Source organism: Callorhinus ursinus, unplaced genomic scaffold, assembly GCF_003265705.2.
Source record: "Callorhinus ursinus isolate GAN/ISIS: 27379988/994484 unplaced genomic scaffold, GSC_fseal_2.0 scaffold32, whole genome shotgun sequence".
NCBI lineage: Eukaryota > Metazoa > Chordata > Mammalia > Carnivora > Otariidae > Callorhinus > Callorhinus ursinus.
The window spans coordinates 18,347,373-18,371,725 of record NW_027397094.1 but is presented as its reverse complement, the minus strand read 5'-3'; the positions used below and the strand labels follow the sequence as shown (position 1 = coordinate 18,371,725).

The 24,353-nt window shown below is 48.0% G+C and overlaps 1 long non-coding RNA gene across 1 annotated transcript in view; it reads right to left on the bottom strand.

Annotated features, from left to right (window-relative positions):
* Positions 1 to 18,965, bottom strand: part of LOC141370332 (uncharacterized) — a 102,147-nt gene extending 83,182 nt beyond the window's left edge. Inside the window, exons 1-2 of the long non-coding RNA XR_012374261.1 lie at positions 18,931 to 18,965; positions 13,353 to 13,453 (exon numbers count right to left, since the gene is read on the bottom strand). This is a non-coding gene — a long non-coding RNA (uncharacterized lncRNA). The remainder of the gene's footprint in view (positions 1 to 13,352; positions 13,454 to 18,930) is intronic.
* Between the last annotated feature and the right edge of the window lie 5,388 nt (positions 18,966 to 24,353).

Sequence of the window (24,353 nt, the reverse complement as noted above, 5' to 3'; positions counted from 1 at the left end):
TGTCACAAGGCTAGTGCTTGCCACTGCAGCTCCAAAGCACCACCAACAAGGAGTGTGCAGACGAGCCTGGCTGTGTCCCAGTAAAACTTGATTTACAAAACCAGGCAGCAGGCTGGACGTGGCCATATGGTTTAAACCGTAAACGCATTCATCGTTTACTGAATAGCAGAACAGGACAGGAGGAAAGTTCTGGCTGGTTCAGTAACTGTGACATGGCACCTCTGCGTTCTCTGTCTTCCCTCCCAAGGCTCCAAGAAGGCTGTCCCAGACCCGAGCGTCACCACCACGCTTGGCACCACCCGAACAGGCAGGAGTGCGAGAGGGACCCCAGCATCTCCCGCACTGCCCACACCCTTGCCTTATGTTCCACATGCCACGCTCAGCTGCAAGGCAATTGAGAAGTGGGTGAGCGAGGGAATGGTTGGCGATGGCTTTGGGGAGCCCACCAAGAGTGTCAGCCCCAACAAACTGTCAACAAGAGGAAGGGTATGGTGACTCAGAGCAGGTGAGCTTTGGGAAGGAAAAGTGCAAGGAAGACCAGCTTCCCTGGGCTAAGATAGCAGCTCCAGGGCTCATAAAAAAAGTCTAAAACTTCTTTTGAAATATTAAATACTACCCTTAACATTGAATTAAAATTAATGTTAAACTGAAATCTTAAAACCATAATTGCAGAAACAAGAGGAACACCGAGGAATTTACTGGAAGACAGTGCCAGAAAGATGTCTAATCTAATTTGCCAAGTGCATTCACATACATTTTAATCTCATCCTCTCGACGATCTTATGAAGAGGTCTTGGTCCCAGTTTACAGGTTAACATGGCAGAGTTGGGGTTCACATTCGGTCTTCTGACCTCCAGGCCCAGAAAATCTTCTCTACAGCTCCTGTTAGATGGTACAGATGCTCACAGGAGACCGGCTCGAATGACCGAGGGCTGAGGAGCCAAGCTGTTTGGTCTGGGAAAGCAGGTGCACAGGGGCTGAAGAGAGCCAAAGCCTAGGTCTGAGAAGATGCTACACTTGTTCTATTTGGCACCGTGAGGACACAGAGTTCAGCCCAAGGTAACCAAGCCTAAGGGTCAAAACCCCTCCGAGGGGCCAGGCCATGCTGGTGTGATGAGCTCTCATCATCAGATGTGCTCAAAGCACGGAGGAAGAGCCCTTGGAAGGAGCTTGTGGCCCAGAGTCCAACTACAGGTTGAACTCGGTGATCCTAAGTCCCCAGTGCCCTTTTCACCCCAAGATTTGAGGAGTTTGGGCAAAGGAGCATCAGGGAAGATGACAGGGAGCTGAGGAATCGCCAAGGTGTGCCAGCAGGACCTGTGGGTCCCAACTGGCCCAGGGCTTGAGGAAAGGGCATGGGGGTAGGGAAGGGAAGCCCATGCAGTCAGGGAAGCCATGGGAGCTCCTCCATCACTTCTGAGAGACCTAGCGCATCCTGGGCGGAAGGAGACGCCCCCTGTACCTCCCCCGTCTTACTCCCTGGGTTCTAAGGGGACCAAAGCCTGGCCTACACTCTGCCCTGCACGAGTTGCAGAACTGGAAGAAACCTCAGAAATGACTCTCACCACCCTTACCCCTACCCCCCCACAGTAACACACTCAACATACTCGCACACAACCACACACACACCACACACTCGCACACAGTAACACTCAGCATACTCACGCGCAACCACACACACTCACGCACAACCACACACACCACACACAGTAACACATACTCAGCATACTCACATGCAACCACACACACTCACACACACTTGCACACACCATACACTTGCACACAGTAACATACTCGGCATACTCACACACAACCATACACACTCACCACACACTACACACTCGCACACAGTAACATACTCGGCATACTCACACGCAACCACACACACTCACACAGAACTACACACACACCACACACTTGCACACAGTTACATAGTCAGCACTCATACACAACCACACACCACACACTCGCACACAGTAACATACTCGGCATACTCACACACAACCATACACACTCACCACACACTCACACACTCACATACACACAACCATACACACTCACCAAATACTCACACACAACCGCACACTCACACTGTAACACATACTTAGCATATACACACATACAACCCTATACATTCATCTCACACAGACATACAACACACACACACGTACCCATGCTCACACATAAAACACACAACCACGCCCAGTAACACACTCAGCACACACACCACACAAGCACACACACACACACACACACACACACACACGGTGCACGTGCCATTAGTTTGGGATATTTTACAGATGCGAAAACTAAGGCAGCGTGTGATGAGGAGCCGTGCTCATGTCCACATGACAACGTATCAGGTGGGGACCTGGATCTGGCACTCAACACCTGTCCCCCTTCCTCTCCCTTCCCCGCTCTGTTCTCCCCATCACTGACGGTTCTCCTAGGCTCTCCCCAGTGGCAAGCGGTGTCGGGGAGGAGAAGGCCCGGGATGGCCACCATGGCCTGGGGACCCCACTGCCAACAACCAGCTGTCCCTGGACAGGCGGGATGCATGATTTTCTTTGCTCTTCACCCAACGCTCAGCAGTGCACAGGGGGACCTTTCTGAGAGGTGTAGATGTAGACAGAGAAGAGAAGAAGGATGGGAACGGGGGCTTGCCGCCGTGGAACAGACCGCCTGTGCTGTCTCGGGGCAGCCGCGATGAGCCGGCCCATCTCCTGTCGAGTGCCCTCCAGGGAGAATTAACGAGGGGTGTTAAAAATGAAACCCAGGCAGCTAGAGCCCTTCTGCCGGAGGTGTGGCGGAGACTCGGTCTGAGGCTGTATGCTAACGGCGGGATGCCTCTCGTCAGGTGTCCCTGCTGCCTGGCCCCTCCTGGCCAGAGAAGGAAAGCATGCGTCATGTTGGGGTCTCCGGGCACCTGCAGACCCCGCAGCTGGACCTGAAGATTGTCCTGCCGGCTGCTTCTGCCAGAGATAGCCTCAGGTCCCCTAGCTTTGCTTTGGGTGGGGGCCCTTCCTGGGAACCAAGCATGTCCCGGCCTGCCCATGGGCCCCAGGCTGCACTTCTGCAGGGGAAACTGAGGCCTCTGAGCCTCCCACAGCTGAGAGGGAACAGGGATAGCAGGCGAGTTTCCTATATTAGAGGAGAGAAGTGAAATCTTTTTGAAGGGAGGGTATAGAACCTGAGGACTCCTAAACAGAAAGGATAAACATGTTTTCCTGGATCTGGAAAGAGACCGCCTCTCTGCCTGGGGCAGGTTTTCCATTCAGGAGGTCCGTGTTGTCTGATGTGTGCTGGTCAGGTCAGCCTCATGGACCTGGAAGGTCTAGGTATGGCTCAGAGGCACCGAGTGAGTCAATCTAAGTCCTTACAAACCTACACCCTTTCCCTCTGCAACTTAGGAGGGCGGCTGAGGAAAGTGGGATCAATTCTTCAGGAGGTGGAGGAATGGATTGTTTTAAATTCCTACATACTACAAACCGAGCTAAACTTTGCAGATGTGTTCAGGGAAAGGATTGGCAAAGTTAAAGCAAACCAGTAACAGGGCCTCCAGAGCATCCTGAGAAAAACCTTCTGGCTTAATAGAAATCACATGCAAATTCTTTCCTTCTGATGGTGCCGACAACAGACTCTACCTCAAAGCCCCAAGGGGCCTGTTGTGCTTTTTTTTTTTTTTTTTGATCACTGTGGAAAATCATTCTTGCTTTTCTATGTATGTGTTTTTATAAATTCTCCCAAATTTCCAAGGCTTGATTCCAAGAGATGCTGCCTCAGTTGAAGCGACCATTAACTCTCCTGGCTCTGGCACCCCAGATGCTGGGGGCCATCCCCAGCACCCGAGGGAACATTCCAGGTGAGCCAGCAGTGTGTGGTCGCAGGTGGCCCCAAGGTGTATGGTCAGCTGAGGTCCCGTCACAATAGAGCCCGCCCTAGGCAACGGCCTCCCAGGTACCCAGGCCCCAAGGCAGGGCCCCTCATTCTAGACCTTCCCACTCGGTTCTCTTCTGTTCTCACTCCACAGGCCCCCGCTCCATGGGAATCTGACCAAATACCCCTGTGAGACACTCTGCCTTCGTCCCCTCTCTCAGACAACTCTGTCAATGGAAACTGCCCCAATTTTCGACTGCTTTCCAGCCACCTGAATCGTGGCTTACTCTGTGCCAGGCACTGTGCACTCATCACGATGGATGAGGCAGTTTCTCTGCTAGAAGAGTAGACTGCAAATTTGGCCTGAGTCACAGTAAGGAAGGTCTGGGGACAGAGGGGCAACTGACAGCTACTGAGCATTAACCCGGTGCCAGGCTTTGGGAACACCAGGACGTTGCAAGGACAGAATGGAGCAAACCCTGTCATTGATGCAGGGCTCAAAGCTGGAAGAAGGCAAGAGGCGGCCGCGGGAGGGAGGTTGGCCCTCAGATGCCGCAGGAGGGGCCTGAATCATGCTCCTTCCTCTGCTGCCCTGTGAGTCACGGCCTCCGTGCTCAGCAGTCTGTGGGCCCCTTGACGTTCACCCTCCCTGCCAGGCCACCGACCCTCGTCCCTGGGCCTCAACAAATGTCTGATGAATAGATAAGTGGATGTCTTCTGTCCTACAAAGCCAACCGAAAGGATCTGAGCGGGGGAGAGGCCTGGCCAGCTGGAGGTTTTAGGGAAGTATCGCTAGCAGCAGGTGAGAGAGAGGCCAGAGGGGGTGAGATGGAAGACCATAGATGGGGCAGGGGTCTGGTGTGATTCCCTTCCTGGGCCTGGCCCCCTCCTCGCCTCCTCCAGCCCTGGAGTGTGGCCCACTCTCAATGCCCTGCAAGCTGGAGACCTGAGCCCAAACCCAGGCTCACTGGCCCAGATGTAGCCCCAGAGCTGAGCTGCAAGGCCAGCCGGGAGCCTTAGTCTCCCAGCCAGTGCGTGGGGTCTGTGCCCAGGCCTGGCATCACTCTGCTCACTCAGCCCTTTTGTATTACTGAGCACTACTGAGTGCCAGGCAGCCCGCCAACCTCCAGGCCCCAAAGGGACATTCCTTTTGTGCTTTGTTGTCACTCCTGGGGACAAAAGCGGCTGGTCACTTATCATCTGTGTTCTGGGAGAGTCTCGTGCTCATTCACTCCCAGCATGGTGGGCTTCACAGCGGAAGCGCCAGTCCCCCTGGGACAGCAAACCTGTGCAGGGAGGAGACTTGGGAGCCTTGAGCCAAACTTTAAACTTGGCGGGGGGGGGGGGGGGGGGGGGGGGGGGGGGGGGGGGGGTTTTTTTTTTGGGAGGCTCGGGGGGGGGGGGGGGGGAGAGGGGGGGGGTTGGGGCCTGTCTTTCTATCTCGGCAGCTCAGAGGCTGTAGGAATGTGAAGGAAGAGGTTTGGGGAGAACCTATTTTTAGCCCACCTTCGAAGTGTCCCTGCCTTATCAGGCCCGTGCCTGGTGGGATGGAGCGGGCCCAGTCACTCCTGCTCTCAGGAAGGGTCAATAAACCAGAACCTCCGCCTCCTCAGAAGAGACTCTGGCCTCATTCCCAACTTCCCCTTCCTGTGCTCCCCTGGGTAAACAGTTCCCTGAAAGCAGCTGGGTTAAAGGCCAGGCTTCTCATGCCTCTTCCGTCCCCCTGCCTCCCCTCTTGGGTGACGCCCTAGTTTATGAGGGCACAGGCGGCCAGGCTGGGCTCCTGCCCCCTTCGGGCCCCTGCCCTCCACAGGCAGTGCGCAGGCCCGAGACTTGGAGCAGCTGGTCGGCTCCCCCGCTCCCCTAAAGGTTCACCTCTGCACTCCTCGGCCCCTTCTTTCCTCCTGCTCCTGTTACTGCATTTCCCTCTTCTCGAATGTGCCCCTCTGTCCTCCTTGTCTTCACTGCCCCATTGCTTAGGCCCCGGCCTCCTGACAGCCCCGCTTGGCCTCGAGTCCAAAAGCCTTACCCATGCTCTATAAAGGGAAGCTCCCCTGTGCTTATCCAAACCCACGGATAAGCACAAAGCCATATGGCAACCAAGAACATAGTTTGCAAGCTACAAAAAAAGGAGGGGAGTAAACCCCTGTATTAAAAACTGCAACCTTTAAAAAACAGTCCAATTTAGAGGCAAAAACAAACTATTAAAGGATTCTCACTGCTCCCTGACAAATATTGTCGTTCCACCATTATTGCTTGGAAAGAGCTATCACACCAGTAAAAGGGTTCGAAGCAAATGCCATTCTTAACAGGCACCTGCCGAGAGGCCTGGACTTCACCTGTGAGCACTCTGGAGCGCGGGCCTGGGTGGGGCAGGAGAGGGAGGCAGAGGGCCACCATTGAGCGATAGTGAGCACTATGACAAAACACCACAGAGTGGGCCTCTTAAACAACCAGAATTTATTTCTCACAGACCTAAGGCTGGAAGGCCCAGACCAAGGTGCTGGCCGGCTCAGTTCCTGGTGAGGGCCTGCTTCTTGGCTCACAGACGCTGCTTTCTTGGTGTGTCCTCACATGGCAGAGAGAGGGAGAGAGACACCTGCAGTGTCTTATGAAGACACTAATCCCATCCTGGGGCCACCCTCCTGACCTCTTCTAAACCTGATCATCTCCCAGAGGCACTACCTCCAAATACCATCCCACTGGGGGTTAGGGCTTCAACGTGTGAATCTGGGCGGATGAAATTCAGTCTCTAGCCTCCTCCTCACCTGGGGAGAAGTTCCTTTGAGCAGATGGAGGTGCCAGGGCAGAGGCCTGCAGTCTGCATTCCGAATTACAACCCTCACGTGACAGGGCCCAATGTTTGGAATTCAGACTCCCGCCACTCCACCAGTGTGAAAGGCCAGGGCAGCTTCCTTTCTATTTCCATGAAGAAATTATTAATATCTGTGGGACTCCTGGGTGGCTCAGTCAGTTAGGCATCTACCTTCGGCTCAGGTCATGATCCCAGGGCCCTGGGATCGAGTCCCACATCGGGCTCCCTGCTCCGCGGGGAGCCTGCTTCTCCCTCTGTCTGCTGCTCCCCCTGCTTGAGCTGTCTCTCTCTCTCTCTCTCTCTCTCTCTGACAAAAAAAAAAAAATTTTTTTAAAGAAAAGAAATTATTAATATTTGTGATTGAGTGAACTATCATTGATAAGTTCTTAATGAAAGTAGAGAAAGCTGACCAAAAATATTGTTTTCCTCAGCAACAGAATTGTGAATAGAACTGTAATTATTTTTATAACCAGTTCTAGAGATAGCATACTCATTTTTTCATTTTTAAGGAAAATACATACCATTATAGAATAGATAGGTGATAATACTATGATTTCGATTCATACAGATAAGGTTTTCAAATTCTTCATGATTGCCTCCTGTAAATTCCTCAACTCCCCAAACTAATCCTTCCTCTCTTGCTTCCTTGGGCTCTAATGCAGATTTTGCTTCTTTTGTGCCCCCTGAAGGGTACGATCTCGTCCCTCATGGAATCTCTGTCTTGACGATCATATTCTTTTGGGAACATAATTGTGTACGAGCTTGCTTCAGCCTCTCACAAAAACCATTCCTCCCTGAGTGCCGCGAGGATTAGGACATCTATACCTTGTTTTAAATACTATGGTCTATCAACAACCCACACTTTATAAATGTGCGAAATGACTCATCAAGACTTAAATCAAAACACGATGGAAGATTGGCCCACGAAGAAGCCATACAGAAGATCCAAGACCTGGGCAGTGCATAAGACTTTTGCTCTTATGTTTTATTAAGCTATAAAGCTAAGATGATTTAGCTCCTTCACTATAGAAGCAAAGTTTTCATTCACTGCTGTGTGCCCCGAGTTGTGAGAACCCATGTTCTTTTTGTGGGAATGGGGGAAGACTCATATTTTTATTTACCGACCCTGTAGCCATAGCCTGAAAGTGGGGCTCCCTGTTTTCCATACATCCCTTATTCTTTAAGCCAGCTTGTCCTCCCCAAATGTATGGACACCTTGAGAGCCCGAGTTTTCATGTTTCTGGGGATTATTTTCATGATAAACAGAACTAGGAGATTTGGGAGATGAAGAACAGACAGGCTAGATGGAGAATCAGTGTGACTATAAAAAATCAAATAAGGAAAAAAAAAACCATTTGGTGTTTTTAAAGATGAAGAAATGTATTCCATCTGCTATTTGGCTCCATGTGTTGCAACTAGAGACGAAAAAATTTTTGAAGGAGACCGAAAAGCTATTTTCAATTTTTTTTCATACATTACTTCACTAGATGGTATTTCAAGCAAGCATGGAAAAGTATGAGGATGCCAGTTTTCTTTGTAAATCAGATGTAAAATGAGGAGACCAGCAAAATAATGGGAGCATAAGGATCCCTTGACTAAAAGAGGTCCGGGAGAAAGAAGGAAGTGGGGGTATACCTAAAGGAATTTAGCAGCGGAGTGGGAGATGAGAGAAAAAAATTTAACTGAAGAACATATGGAGGGAAAAGAATTTAAAGATAGGCTATATTTTTAATAAACAGGTTAGACATGTGACAAAGAGAAAAGTCTCCTCAAAGCTAATTCTAATCAATGTAATTCTTTTTTTTTTAAAGATTTTTTATTTATTTATTTTTGAGAGAGAGAGAAAGCACATGGGGGGAGGGGAGGGGCAGAGGGAGAAGCAGGCCCCCCGCCGAGCAGGGAGCCCGATGCGGGACTCGATCCCGGGACTCCAGGATCATGACCTGAGCCGAAGGCAGTCGCTTAACCAACTGAGCCACCCAGGCGCCCTTAATCAATGTAATTCTTAATGGCAGACACCAGAGCTTAGGAGTTTTCAAAATGGGGGCAGGGGATAGAACAAGTTGTGATCGGACATTTGCATTTTTAACATGGGGGTGGATCAGCCCAAGGAACAGATGTGGCCAGCACTAGCCTTCTGAGGGACCGCATGTTGGGAGCCACAGAGCTGTCCCAGGGTGGTGGGAGGGGAAGGCAGAGGAGTGGGGTATCCCCACGGAGGCCTGGGGCCAGCCCTCCAACCCAAGCCCAGAGCCACACACACCATGGAAGGTGACTGTTGCTGGAGTCTTCAAAGCCGTGTGGGAGAGATCTGATTCTCACTCTTAAACCCATCCAAAAATGTTGATCTTATCAATGAACACCAAAGCAAACTTTTGAAAATTAAGAAAGACTGCAGTCGAACTTTGAGAAGGGACTTCTTGAACTTCCATTCTGTACATTCTTCATGTTGTGGGTAAGTTGAGTTGAAGATTGTTGGAAGAAGAGGTTAATTACATTTATTCAGATGAATTCCAAAATATCTCAACCTAGAGACCAAATTTGAAGTGATCTAGAAGAAGTTGAGAAAACATTTGTAGAAGGGACTTAGAGGGACAAACATGTATTTCTTCCCCCTTTTATACTACTCCATAGTTTTGTTCTTGGAGCCCTGGTGTACAAAACTGAGAAGGATCCCCCCCAACCTTTAGTAGTTCAGGGGCTATGGCATCATCAGGCAAAGCGGATTCTCCTTTCTTCCGATGGACCAAGAAGAACCTTTCATACCCAACCTAGGCCCTACAAGATTGTTTCTTGTCTGATGATTAGCCCCTATTAATGACTCAGTATCCCAAGGAAGACGCCATGTGTAAATGTTCAAAAGAAAGAAAACCTACCCTAAGTGAGAGTCCTGGACCTGCTTGTTGCAGGCCCATCGGTTGAGGTCTGCGCAGGGTGAGAGGGAAGCAGTCCAGTATAAGGCGAGGACAGAGACAGAGAGCCTGGCCTTTCCCTTCCTCAGCTGCCCCCAGAATCCACTCAGATCTCCTCTTAACCTCTGTCAGGCCAATAAGCCCCAAAACCATTGGGTTGGCCTTATAAAAATTCCTTGCTCTAGAGCCAGTTCTCTATTAGTTAGTTTGTGGCATTTTACTATTCGTCCCTTTTACAGATGAAAACACTGAGGCTAATTACAATAAGAGCTTTTATAAAAATTCGCTCTTAATAAATACCATGAACTAGTCAAATATTTATAGATTTCATTACCTTATTTCAATTTCTAACAATCCAGTGAGCTGGTGACTGTTGCTATTACCAATCTCTAGATGAGTGAACTGAAGTTCAGAGAGGTTTAGTTACTTCTCCGAAGTCACACAGCTAGTGAGTGGTGGAGCCTGGATTCAAAGCCGCTGGGTCTGACTCTAAAGCCTCCTTGCTCTTCCTCACCCCCTATGCCCTCCACCCTAATCAGTAGGAGGAGTTAATCATCCAAAGGTACAAACAGTCTTTTTTAACATTTATGTTTGCTCTTGTAGTAGACAAAGCACAGAAAATTAGAGACATAAAAGCATCAACCCACCCTTGGATTGTTCTGGAAAATCAATGTCACAGAAAACCTGAAGGCTTTCAAGGAACAGTAGAGCCAAAAATACAACACCAGAGAGAATGAAGACACCCTAGCCCTGGGCAGGAGAGGGATCAGGGCCCCAGATGCGGAGAAAGGCGGTGTCTGAAGAAGCTCCTCACACACGCGCAAGAGCCCAGAGGCACAGTGTCACCGGTCTCTAGCTCTCAGGTTTTTCTGCCCCTCTGTCAGCCACCGCCCCTTCCTGGTTGCATGTTGGCAACCAGGCTCTAGTGGGGAAGAAAAGAGAGGCAAACGGCAAAAGGTCAAGGGGCCGGCCAGCCACCTCAGGCCCTGCGACATGGTGGCCAGGACCACGTGTGAGATGGGCTCCTCACAACTACCCTTCAAACCAGGGTTCTCTTAGGTGGCAGGCAGGACTCAGCTGCAGAGAACCTAGTCTACCTGAAAGCAGAAAAGGGCAGCCTGTAAGGGATCAGAAGGCTCACAGAATCTCTGGGACAGTTAACGTAGGCCAGGTCAGGCCTCAGGTTCATCTCCCAAAGCCACACCAAAGGACCCGCCCCCTGGCTGTGATCAGGGACTTCCCAGGCACCAAACCAGGAAGCCAGGGCGACGACAGCAGTGCGTGCCCTGGAAGCCCTCTGCCCTGCCTCTGTAACCCCCTTCACTACATTTCAAATTACTTTCGTCATGTGCCTCTGGGCGGCAGAAACTTCATCACATCCAGAACCCTCGTGCAGAGGATCTGGGAAGGGCAGGTTTACCTTTCCGGTGTCTGCGGACCCAGAAGGAGGAAGCTGCAGTCGACGCTGAGGAAGTCGACCAACCAGCTGCATCTTAGCAAACGAAGCCAAGTGTTTGGGCTTCGGAGCTATTGGGTAGGGGAGAGAAGGTTGAGGTCAAAGCAACACATCCTGTTTTCCAGTGGAAAGGACTCAGGATGCAGTGAGCCCATGATCCAGTGAGAAGCGTTGAAACAGGAAAGGTGAAGCAAAGAAACATGGCCAAAGGGCTCCCGTGCTCAAGAAGGGCCACACCGGGCTGTGCACACTTTCTTCATTGCTCCCCAGCCCTGGAGTGAGTGCCCATTGTTGCACACATGTGTGGGCAGGGGCCTGCCCCTGAGGCGCTTTCCGTCTAATGAGAAAGCTAGAGTCCAGGACGGAGTGGGCAAGGCCATTTCCGTTTGACAGTTGGGTAAGCTGAGGCTCCAGCAGGCAGCCAGCCCGGCCCAGCGTCCTCTGCGGTAAAGCTGGCACCAGCAGGCACAGATCCCCGCCCTCCCGGGCAGGGTGTTTCCTGCCAGCCATGAGCTCCCACGCTGACCCAAGCCACAGAGCAGCTCGGATTCTGGGGACACCCTGAATCCCACATGTGGATTCACAGGAAGAACCATTCCACAGGAATTTCTGATTAAAAATCAATCCAATTACTACTTAGAATTTCAAGCGGACATCAGAGGATGGAGTTTAATGCAAACGTTTCTGAAATCTTCTTTTTCCTTCTCTTCCACTGACCCCCCAACTTCTCTCGGACTCTCTGCCCCCCCCCAAAGCCTGTCTCCTCACAGCTGCCTCTCTTTCTCCACTCCCTTTGTCTCACCCCTACGCGCAATTCCCAATTCCCTCCTGTAAGCAAATTTCTGAGTCTTCCTCCCCCTATTCCAGACACTCCTCACCACTTGCTTCCTTGACTCCCCGGTTCTCTCTCCTCCCACGCCCCCCTCGCCCTGGTTCCAAAGCAGAAAAGCCAGGCGCGCAGCTCGCCGAGCCAGAGTCCACTTTGGTCGGGGAAGCGCGGCCTCAAGGCAGTGGAGGTTCCTGTGCAAACAGCATGGTCCCTGCTCACTCCCACAGCAGACAGAGGAAAACGGAATCTCTTCTTCTTTCTGGAAAGTGGCTTGGCATTGAGAATTCCTCAGGAGCTGTCTACAAACTTCCATATTCCATTAGCTGGGATACCCACCCTCACCCCATCACTGTCCTTGAACAGTTGGCAAATCTTTAGAACGTGTCACGACTTGCCCAGGCTCGCAGCAAAAGCAGAAATACGTTATAGACCCCTGGCTCCCGGCCTGGCTTCCCCACCCCCACCCTGGCTTCTCCACTGTCAAACCCCTTCGAGTTGGTGAAGTACAAGAGTGGCAAGTTCTGGGGCTGACCAGGCTGGGAAGCAACAGGCACCCACACCTTGGGTCACCACCGCCCACCGTGATGGCTCAAATACGTCTAGGTTAATTCGATCCATTTACCACTTACTCTGTGCCTTAGCACAAGCCCCTTACGGAGATCAAACCCAGGAAACGTTTAAATATGATCTCCTGCCCAGCAGGGCCCACGAATCACTTTCATCATGGAAAAAACCAGGCTGGAAAACAATAGTGCATTGAAACCAGTTCTGCAACCGAGCCTGCATGGTCAAAGTCCTCCTGGCTTTCGATTAACACAGGGAGTTCAGGTTAAGAGGGCCGCCTGCTTATTGACGGGTTGATTGTTTTTGAGATGAAGAAACCTCATCTTTTCCCTATATTCCTCCTGCTGGCTGGAAGCCCAGGTGCTGCCTCCAGCACCATCCGGCAAAGGCAGAGAACATTCTGCGGGCTCCTCCTGACCTTCTGGGTGCCAATGCCCCCACGTTACCCAAACTAGATCCCTCAGGAACCCCTGGGTCCTTCCTTGCCCTTGCCTCCTCATATGACTGCTCCCCATGGCCTCTGGCGCCCCTCCCCCTCCTTCTTCGGTCCTGTCTCTGCCTTAAGGCGCTATCCCCTGGACTGTAATTTGTCTTCCTAAATCTGAGATTGGGTCATAGTTATCACTTGCCAAAAGCCCTTCTTTGGCCAATGAAAACGGATGGAAGTGATGTGTCACTTACGGCAGAAGCCGTAAGGGCCCATGCCTTCTGGGAGATGCTCCTCTTTTCCTCTACCACAATGGCTGGCCCTATGCTGATGACCGCTGCTCCATGAGCCTGGGGCCCCATATGAAGCCCCTAAGCAACAGAGTGGCACCAACCTGCAAGGTCCACACAGCACAAGTGAACAGCAGTGCTTTGTTCCAGTGATCTCGAAGCTCCCTGTTATCATAATCTTACCTGAGTTGAGTGGTCAGGCAGTGGGGAGCAGCTCTAGTTGTTTCCCTCTATAGAGAATATCATAACTTCCCCAAGTTCACAGCCAATAGATGAGTTTGAATCTGGAAAATAAAACAAGAAGGCCAAAAGCTAGTATCATATAATAAAGAATTTGACGAGCTTCTGTCCCTGGCTCCTGGGAGGGAACCTCTAAGTCCTTGGAATTTCCCAAGTAATAGGAGTGTCTTCATTGTTCATGAGCCCCTGGTTTATATCCGAGTTTATGCTAATGAGCTGACTCACATGGAACCCTAGACTGTTTCAGGATGCGCTGATCATGCTGGAAAGACCAACGATGTGATTGATTAGAGAATTAGGGCTTTGAGCCACTGGCATCAGCCTGACCTCCCAACCTCCAGGGAAGGGTGGGGGGCTGATTATTAAGTTCAGTCACATGGCCAATGGTTCAATCAATCATCCCTTTGTAGTAAAACCTCAACACAAACTCTGGACACTGAAGCTTGGTGGAGCGTCCTGATTGGTGAACACATCAATGTGCTAGAAAGGTCATATGCCTTGATTCCATGGGGACAGAACACAGAAGCTCTGCATTTGGGACCCTTCAGAACTTATGCTATGTACCTCTTCATTTGGCTGTTTCTCATTTATATCCTTTATAATAAAACCATAACCACAAGCATAGCACTTTGCTGAGTTCTGTGAATCATTCTAGTGAATTATCAAACCTGAGGAGGATCATGGGAACCTCCCAGATTTGTTGCTAGTCAGTCAGAAATGAGAGCAGTCTTGTTGTGGACCACACCCTTTAATTTATGGGGTCTGCTTGAACTCCAGGTGGTTAGTGCCAGAACTGAATTGCTGCATACCGGTTGGTGTCAGAATCACTGGACAAACAGGTCAAACAGTAGATCAAGCTGGGAAATCCAGGCAGGAGATCCGGGGGACTTAGCATGACGGCGTAGAGATGGAAGGCTGTGCATAGGCTGAGGCATCTCTCAAGTCAGCTTCTTCAACCTCTCACATTCCCATCTCCTTGCAGATGAAACTATTTCTTGCTGAGACACTGACTTCAGCCTGGCATCAATTGCCCCAACAGGGAAAGCTACCAAGCGTCTCCCCTCCCAGAGAGTGTGGTGCTTATGCAGGGATGGTGAGAGAGCAGCCCACTCCCTCATTCCAGTGTCCGCTCTGTTTTGCCCACATTCTTACTCTGTGCATACATTCTTCAGGGGTTAGGCCACAATTCAAAGTTCCTATGGTCCCTTGAGTCTGCTCCTCATTTGCCTTCTAGAAATTTCTAAAAGCTCACTTGAACATCAGGATGCGAGGGGAAAGTACACATGCCCCTTAGGATAGTCCAGTTCTCTAATATAAGCTTCAAAACCGTCTACCTAAAGGGTGGCTTAAACTGAAAATATACCACTTAAAAAAAAAAAGTTAGATGAAATAACAGATGACATTCATCATTCCAGTCCAGTGTGTAGTGAGGACTTAAACCGAGTCTGGCAAAGCTCTAGGGAAGGGGTGGCTGGGGGGGCGGGTGATAAAAAGAAGTGTGACATAGCCCTTGGCCTCAAGGCCTTGACCATCTATTTGCAGAAACAAAGTTTATAAATGGAAAAAGTACTGCAAGGCAGGCCAGGATTAAATTTCCAAGTGAGTTGGACAGATCGAGAGTCAGTCTGGGGAAGAATTCAAAGAAAGAATTGAGCCTTAGGGAAACGTCACAAACAATGTGGGTCTCTAATGGGCCTTTACCAAAGAAAAAGATTTGTTTTTTTAAAATTAGCTATTTTCCATCATATATTCTTAGCCTCCTGAAATCACATCAAAACCCACATCTGTACGTTGTCATAAAATGTCTGAACACCATGGTCAGGAGGCTGGGCCCCTACACTCACCTAGTGGATAGGTTGAGCCTTAAGGATGACTTTCCAAAGAGGAAAGAGGACCAGCCAGCCCCTTTGCCACCCAGCTCCTTTCCTCTTTGCTCCCTGAGAATCTGTTTTTGTCTCTTGTGTGTGGTACTTTGAAGGGTACATAAGGTACCCCAAAACCAGCCCGTAGGAGGTCAAGAGCAAAACAAATGTAGAATTCTTTGGTTGTACTGAGAGTGGAAGTCAATATACCATCTGCAAAAGATCCTGCCTTCACTCAGATGAGTTCAGTCAGAAAGACAGACAGCAGGCTCTCAGCCAGGTTACTGGGGAATAAACTGCCTCCCCCCCAAAAAATAGAGTCCAAAGCACCCTCTGGGACTGGACCCCAAATAAATGACTGAGTGTGAGGAACCCACACATGACCCAACTGGTGGCTGTGGCTGGAGTTGTGGTACAGTGGGCAGACAAGTACCAGGAGTCCTCAGGCCGTGCAATACTGAAGGGCAGCAATCGCATGTCCGAAGACCAGGTGGGCTGTGACCTAGAGCAGAGCTCAGACATCTGCTGCAGAAACAAGCGACAGGATGCAGTACCCACGTAAGATTCAAAAATCAGGGCTTCGGTCCCAGGCATGAGGTGGGAGTGTTCCACTTCCTCTGGGAAATCTTCCCTGGATTAGTCTCCTGTACCCAGTCTGGGTTAGGGGTCCCTGTTGAGGACTCCTGCAATGTCCTGTTCTCACCTCTTCTTTCATTACCTTGCATTAGAATCCTCCATTTCCCGGTCTATCTCCCCAACTAGAATGGTCGCACCTTGGGGACAGCCTCCATGTCTGATTCATCTTTGTAGCCATCAATGTCCTACACACGACAAATGCTCAGAAAATGTCTGTTGCTGCTGTTGTACGTAGGTTGCAAATCAGGGAATTGAGACAGAAGCCTGGTAAGGAGCACGTAGCTGCATTTAGGGGAGCCCATGATCCTTAGACCATGTGTGAGGGCAGAGTCTCCACAAGCTGAGGAGACCTCAGATTACTATGGAGACTTAGCACAGAGTCCATCTGCTAATCAGAGTGGCTCAGAAACTCAGAGGGGCTGAGCCTATGGTTGGATGGTCACTGGGGTCCCAGAGCCTGTAGTTGTTTGGGGCTGGAGAATGTTACAAGAGTGTTCATGAGAACATTCACTGTTAGGCTTTCACTGACACTTAGTATGAAGTAGCAAAGTTTACACTGATCATGCTCAAGCCATAAAATCCAAAATCTAAGACTGTCAACCCAACAATGGTTCTGCTTTTCCCCCCACTCTTGGAGGGAAGAAAAGGAGCTGTGCTCAAAATGCAGCCCCAGTTTTCTCTCTTGACTTAGAGATCGTGTTTTTGAGCACACACACTTCTAAACCCTCCAAATACCCAACCAGCCCTCCTCCCAATCACCCCCAGCAACTGACCGGTACCCTGCTACACGTAGTTCCCATTCCATGTTTACTATGCGATGTGTGCCTGCAAGGAAAGAAATCCTTATCGTTTAATCGCTAGTCCTTGCCAGAATCGAAATAAAACTAAAAACAGAACTGAAATGGGATGGGAAGGGAACTTGCCTCCAAGTAGGGTCAGGGAAATAGTGGGGAGGGAGAGCGTCTAAGCAACATCATTGTAGCTCAGAACGAGGCTCTTCCGGTCAGCCACTAGTTCTAAGAACTAGCCCCAGGTCAACAGAGGCCAATGTGGGCCCTTCCTTGCAGCATTCCAGGCACTGAGCAGGGAGCCAGCCAGTCAGCCCAGGGCCAGGCTTCCATGGTGAGAGCCAGCACTTACTTGCATAGCAAGGTCTTGGCCACCACCATCAACCTCCAGAGAAACTTGATCCATGGTAGCACACTGCTCACATTCTAAAGACCTTTCTGCTAGTCAGTGCCTGTTAACTAAAGCATGCCCTGCTGCTGGGGACAGGGTTTGGTTACACGAAAGCTGCCATCCCCTTTCAACTCCTCTAGGGACATGGTCGGTCATTTCATTTCCCTTCTTGTGTAGAAAGTCAGTGGCAACTGTGTCCTCCCCCACTTTAGGACTGGTGAGAACAAGTCACATGTTTTTCTTTGAATAGTTCCTGTCTTCTGGGCCATTTTCTAAGTGACTTACCCATCTCATGTCAGTGCACAGAACGATCCTATGAGGTCGACTGTTGTTCCCATTTCACATGTGGGAAAGCCAAGAGAAGTGGTAGAATCGGGCTTAACCCCAGGCGGGCAGACTTCAGGGTCCCCGTCTACTGCCCTCCCTAGGAATCTGGAGGTCAGGGGTCGGGAGCAGGCAGGGTCACAGAAGGCTCTTGGTGTCCTGCCTCACTGTCCCTGCTTCAGTGGGAGGACTGACAGAGGGCACAGTGGGGTGCTCAGTGCCTCACTGCATCATGAGAGGTTCAAAATATCTTCCAATAATCAGTAAATCAGAAGGGTTGACTCAGGTTTGGTTTCTCTTTATCCACACTTTCAAAACCTGTCCTGCCTGCTCAGCAGCATTGGTAACTGCCTTTTTGCATTTCTTTAAAGTCAAGCAACTATTAACTGAGCTGAGGAATTCAGGGGTGGACCCAGACAGTTTCTAGACAGTTTCATCTGTCCCTAAGATGACATGTCCCCTGGGTCCTATATCCACCTGGAGCAGACGATTTCAAATGAAACCAAGAGTGAGAGACTGCAGGGCAGGGGGTTGGGGCCGCAGAGACCACAGGCATCAGAGAACATGCATGGGAAAGAGAGAAAATGAAAACAAAAGGGAAGAGAGAAAGTAGAATAAGAAACTAAGAAGACGGAGATATTTTTACAGTAAGTCGTGTCTGCAAGTGCATTATTAGTCTGCTGGGGCTGCCGTAACAGAAGTACCACAACCTGGGCGGCTTAAACAACAGAAATGTATTGTCTCACAGCTCTGGGGGCCAGATGTCCCAGACCAAGGTGTCGGCAGGCGTTGCTTCCTTCTGAGGGCTGTAAGACGGATTTGCTCCCAGCTTCCCCCTTCACTTCTGGTGGTTTGCTAGCAATCTTTGGTGTTCCTTATCTTGTAGAAGCCTCACCTTGATCTCTGCCTTATCTTCACCTACTGCTGTCCCTGCATTTGTCTATGTCCAAATTTCCCCTTTTTATATGAATACCAGTCATTTTGGATTAGGCCACCCTGATGGCCTCATTTGAACTTGATTACTTCCGTAAAGACTCTTGTCTCCAAATAAAATCACATTCTAAGGTACTCCTCAGTACCTTAGATTAGTACTTCTAATCCTCATTAGAACTCAAACATATTTTTGGAAGGACACAATTCAGCCCATAATGGCATGCATTTTACTGATTTTTAAGAAAGGGTCTAAGCCTGTGACTTTTGAAGGACTTTAAAAAAAAAATCCTTTGAAATAAATGCATCAGTAATTGCCAACTGCTACCTGTGTTTGAGTAGAGAGCAGAGAGGGTGTTGACCCTTTTACATTAAATTCAAATTTCTTGTGTGTTCCATTGTCTGACACATACTCGCAGAACCAGACGCCTTGGAGCAGCACTTCTATTATTTGGCCAAGACCCATGTTATAAAAACCTTCTCTTCTCTGTCTCTCTCTCTCCTACTTCTTCCACTGGAAGATAATGATGTTCTTCATTCACTAAAGATTCAAAGTCAGCAATAGCTGAAACGAAAGAAAATTATTTTACCTGAAAAATTGGCTCCTTTTGAAGGGCAGTATCGGATGGTATTTGAGGGAAACTGGTGCAGGACTTTCTGGGTTCAGAACCCAGCTCTGCCATTTAGTAGCTGTGCCAACTGGAGAAAATTCTGAAATTCTATAGCTCAGTTTCCCCATCTGTAATAAGGGGTGAAAATAGTACCTCCCTCATAGATTTGTGAGAGTTATATGACGTGATATGGATATATCACATTAAACAGAACCTGACGCCTAGTAAGCCCCACATAAGTACTTGTTATTAATTAATAGTTAATAGTTAAACTATTTTGTTTTAAGTTAAATATAAACTTTACCCTAGATGAATTTTTAACCGCTTAAAGCACGCTGAAGATTGATTGGCAAGTACAGAAGAAGACAACATACAAAGGCAACAGAGCTAGAAGTTTAGATTCAAGAGAGGCTGGGAAAAGAAAACAATCATGATCAGAAGGAATCATCCCCAGCAGTCGGTGAGGAGGAAGTGACAGGTCCATTGTAAGATTCATCAGGGACTGGGGGAAGGACACTAAGGCACATAACAAAAGACCGCCAAGTGAGAGGCACTGAGAGTCAAAAAGGTCAACATCATCAAGGAGGAAAATTGGGTGCTGGGAAGCACAATCAGAAGAAACACAGGAGCAGTCACAGGGGCCAAATGGTTAATTTGCTTGACAGGCCACCATTCACTTCTTACCTGGGTTACTGCAATGACCTCCTCTATGGTCTCCCCTGCTCGGCCTTCGACACTGCTTCCCCCAGCCCCACTCTCCACACAACAGCCAGAGTGATCTTGTTAAAACATAAGTCAAAACATCACACTCGGTAAAACCCAAAGTCCCTATAATGGCCTGGTCCACTTCTTACCACTCAAACACATCAGGCATTGCCTTGTATAAGTTTACTATTGCTGTGTAACAAATTACCCCAGACTTGATGACTTAAAAAAACACAACTTTGTCCTATAGGTCTGGAAGTCAAAAATCCAAAGTCAGTCTCATTGGGCCAAAATCAAAATGTTAGCAGGGTCGAGTTCCTTCTGAAGATTCTAGGAGAGAATGCATTTCCTTGCCTATGCCAACTTCTAAAGGCCACCTGCATTCCATGGCTCGTGGCTTTTTCAACCATCTTCAAAGCCAGTAGCTTAGTGTCATCACACCCCCTTCACGGATTCTCACCCCCTTGCCGTCCTCTTGCAAAGGCTCTTGTGATCATATTGGGCCCACCTGGAGAATTCAGGATAATCTCTCCATCTCAGGATTCTAAACTTAATCACATCCACAAAGTCCCTTTTGCCATTAAGGTAATATATTCAGTTTTCTGGGATTAGGGTGTAGACAGGGGCTGTCTACCACATACCTCAAGAATATTCTTCGTCCAGATACCCATCTGGCTCACTTCCTTTGGGTATTACCCAAAAGGTACTTTCCTAATGAGGTCTTAACTGACTACCCTCTTTGAAATTTCTGTACACATATTCTTACCCCTTATCTCCCTTTTCTGATTTATTTTTCTCTTTAGCATATATTTTATGGATATATTTTTTATTTAGGAATATAAACTCTATATGCAGTCATTTTTTGTTTGTTTTGATACAGGATGGACATACAGATCTATATTTAAAAAAAAGGAGCACTGAAAATGGCTACTACATGAGTAAATATATAAGATCATTTCTTCTTATTTGAATCTCTTTAAAATCTAAGTCACCAGGGCACCTGATTGGCTCAGTTAGTTAAGCGGCCAACTCTTGATTTTGGCTCAGATCATGATCTCAGGGTCTTGAGATCAAGCCCTGCATTAGGCTCTGTTCTCAGCAGGAAGTCTGCTTCCCTCCATCAGCCCCTCCCCCCACTCGTGCGCGCGCGCGCTCTCTCTCTCTCTCTCTCTCTCTCTCTCCCCCCGAAATAAATAAATAACATATTTTTTAAAAAAGATATTATTTACTTATTTGACAGAGAGAGAGAGCACAAGCAGGGGGAGCGGCAGACAGAGGGAGAAGCAGGTTCCCCACTGAGCAGGGAGACTGATGCGGGACTCAATCCCAGTACCCTGGGATCATGGCCTGAGCTGAAGGCAGCTGCTTAACTGACTAAGCCACCCAGGTGCCCAAATAAATAGCATCTTAAAGATGCATCTAAAAGAAAGATGCAATGTATGTTGGCACTTATATGTATTAGTAAAATGGAAAATATATGATAACAATAGCATAAAGTCTGTGTTGGGGGATGAATATATCCTAATATTTTTAGGATATTATAGGATATTATAAGGCTCAAATTAGCTACAGAAGAGATTGAATTCAGAGTTTTGATAGGTGTCCTAGGTCAAAGTCAAGGTCCTGATGAGGAAAAAAAATAAAAGTGGGACTCTGAGACCTGTACCAAGATTATTTGAATGGATGAGACAGAATTTTGAGCCTTATAATACCCTAAATATCCTAAAATTGAGCCTTCGGCTCAGGTCATGATCCCAAGGTCCTAGGATTGAGTCCCACATCCGGCTACCTGCTCAGCAGGGAGCCTGCTTCTCCCTCTCCCTCTGCCCCTGTTCATGATCCCTCTCTCACTGTCTCTCTCTCTCTCTCTGTCAAGTAAATAAATAAAATCTTTTAAAAAAAATTAGAGCAGAAATCAATCAAATAGAAATTGAAAAACAATAGAAAAATCAATGAAATAAAAGCTGGGCAAAATCCAACAATACATAAAATAAAATACATAATATGACCAATAAAAAACCCTATATGGTCTCAGTTAACATTGGAAAAAGCATTTGACAAAAATCCAACATCCATTCCTGATAATAACTCTTAGCACACTAGGAATGGATGGGTATTTCCAACCTGGTAAAGACTGTCTACGGAAAAAATACCATAACTAATATCACATTTAATGGTGAAAGACTGAACGCTTTTATCTATGGATAACTGGAATGAGGTACAAGTAGAAGACAAGTTATTGCCTTGGTACTAGACACTAGACCGGTACATAGAGGAAGCTGACTGTTTTTAAGTGCATTAAAAACCTTTTAAAAAAAAGAAAATAATAAACTCAGGGCAGTCATCTGCCAAGTCAAATACAGTAAAAGTCGGAAGGCTTCAGTGCTGGCTTTAAGGAGACAGTACTCTCCTGCAGCCACAGGACAGGCTAGGCTGAAAATCAGGCCCAGGATCAAACTATAAATATGGCAGAGCTATATCTGGCTACAGAAGAGATTGAATTCAGAGTTTTGATAGGTGTCCTAGGTCAAAGTCAAGGCCCTAATGAGGAAAAAAAGTAAAAGTGGGACTCTGAGACCTGTACCAAGATTATTTGAATGGATGAGACTTGAGAATTTTGAGCCTCTAGTTGTCCTAAATCCAGTGGACCATCAGAAGCAGCCCGATCCCACCTGTTGTAATGAGCACTGGGTATTATACACAACTGATGAATCACTGAACTCTACCTCTGAAACTAATAATACACTACATGTTAATTAATTGAATTTAAATTTAAAAATAATAATAAATAAAAGATTTTTTTTTTTAAAGAAGAGGGTGCCTGGGTGGCTCAATTGTTAAGCATCTGCCTCTGGCTCAGGTCATGGTCCCAGGGTCCTGGGATTGAGCCCCACATCTGGCTCCCTGCTAGGCAGGAAGCCTGCTTCTCCCTCTCCCACTCCCCCTCCTTGTGTTCCCTCTCTTGCTATGCCTCTCTCTGTCAAATATATAAATAAAATCTTTAAAATAAATAAATAAATATATATATACATATACAGCCCAATCCTCCTTCCTAGAAAAGAGTATCCCTTTGTCTGGAAAATTGAGCAGCAAAAGACCTTCCTGAAGCATATGACTTGCTTGAAGACACTTGTTCTCCTCTATATTTGCTCCTGGCTACCCTGATTGATTCCAGGACAAAAGTCACCTAAATGGGAAAATACAGTCCCTGCTCTAGGATAAAGTTTACATACCCAAGGAATTGCAGTCCTGGATAATCAGTAGTGTCAAAAACTGGGAAAACATGTTGCGAATAATGTTGAGGGTATTGGAATTGGAGTGGGAAGACATAGGCTGATAAAGGAGAATTTATTTGACATGTAACTTGGGATTCAGTGTTGTGACAAGGAAACCTGGAGCCAGGCCTAATAGTCAATTGAGATGCCCCCTTGACAATTTGACATAAAGAAAACCTACATGTAATGAGGCAGTGATACCAACTTCTTTTTCATAGTATCAAGGAAAGGACCAGTCAGCACAGGGAGGTAAGGAGATTAGGGTAGATTTACCAAACAAGACCTGAGAAGCCACCCTGTCTACACTGCCCAGGAAGGCCTAGAGGACACACCTTTCACTGAGATGATAACGAATGCACTAGTGATGGCTAGACTAACATCACTGAAAAGCCTGGAGATGGCTGAACATTTTAGGGCAGAGTTGACAGTGAAATATGATGTCGTAGAATTGGACTTTCTAATATCAGTGAGGATATTAGAAATTAGAGTTGCAGATTCCAGGGGGCACTCAAATTTGGGGAAAAAAATGCATACAATTTCCCAGGACCAGAATAGTCATCAAGATGCCTTGACTTGTAGGGATGTGTGGTGATGCTACTAGATCCTCGTGGTATTATCAGGGACAAGATAGATGGAGAGTCAACTAGGGTGCCACTCAACTTGTATTGAAAAGACTGAGTGCTGGTCCTTCCTTCAATTTTCAGATCTAAATCATTCACAGATCTAGACCCTATTGACTGAAGTCTGTATCCCCTTGAAGAAAGACTTAGCAACACCATCACAAGTATATGAACTAAATTTGTTTCAAACCTTTCCCAAAGTGACCAGAGGCCATTTGCTGAAGTCACTAAACCCCGAGGAAAAGGTCTAGACAGATACTTCCAAAACTATTAGATATGGGTCCAAGCTGACACTGATTCAAGGAGATCTAAAAAGCTACCATGATCCTCCAGTTAGAGTGGGGAAATATGAAGACGAGGTGACACAGATTTTTTTCCAAATTCATCCTCCCTGGAAATACTCTCCAAGGTAGAGGACAAGTCGTTGCCACTTGCACTTACAAAAGAAATACGGTGCTTGGTCGGGCTCTTCAGGCTTTAGAGGCAAATACATGGCACATGAGGATACTTCTCTGACCCACTGGTCAGGTGACACAGAAGGCTACCAGTCTTGAGTGGGTCACTGGGCAAGAAGGAGTCCTACAGCAGGTTCGGGCCATATAACTCATCAGATCCCAGAAAATTCCATGGTGCTGGAGGTATCTTTCATGGACTAAAAGTGTGACATCGAGTCTCAGGAAATCCCCAGTAGGCAAGTCACAGCAGATTGCTAGAGCCCTGGGACAAGGCCTCTGCCTGATTTTTGTTGAAAACGTGCTGGGACACCCACCTGGGAGGCTCTCTGTTCTCCTTTCTTCATCTC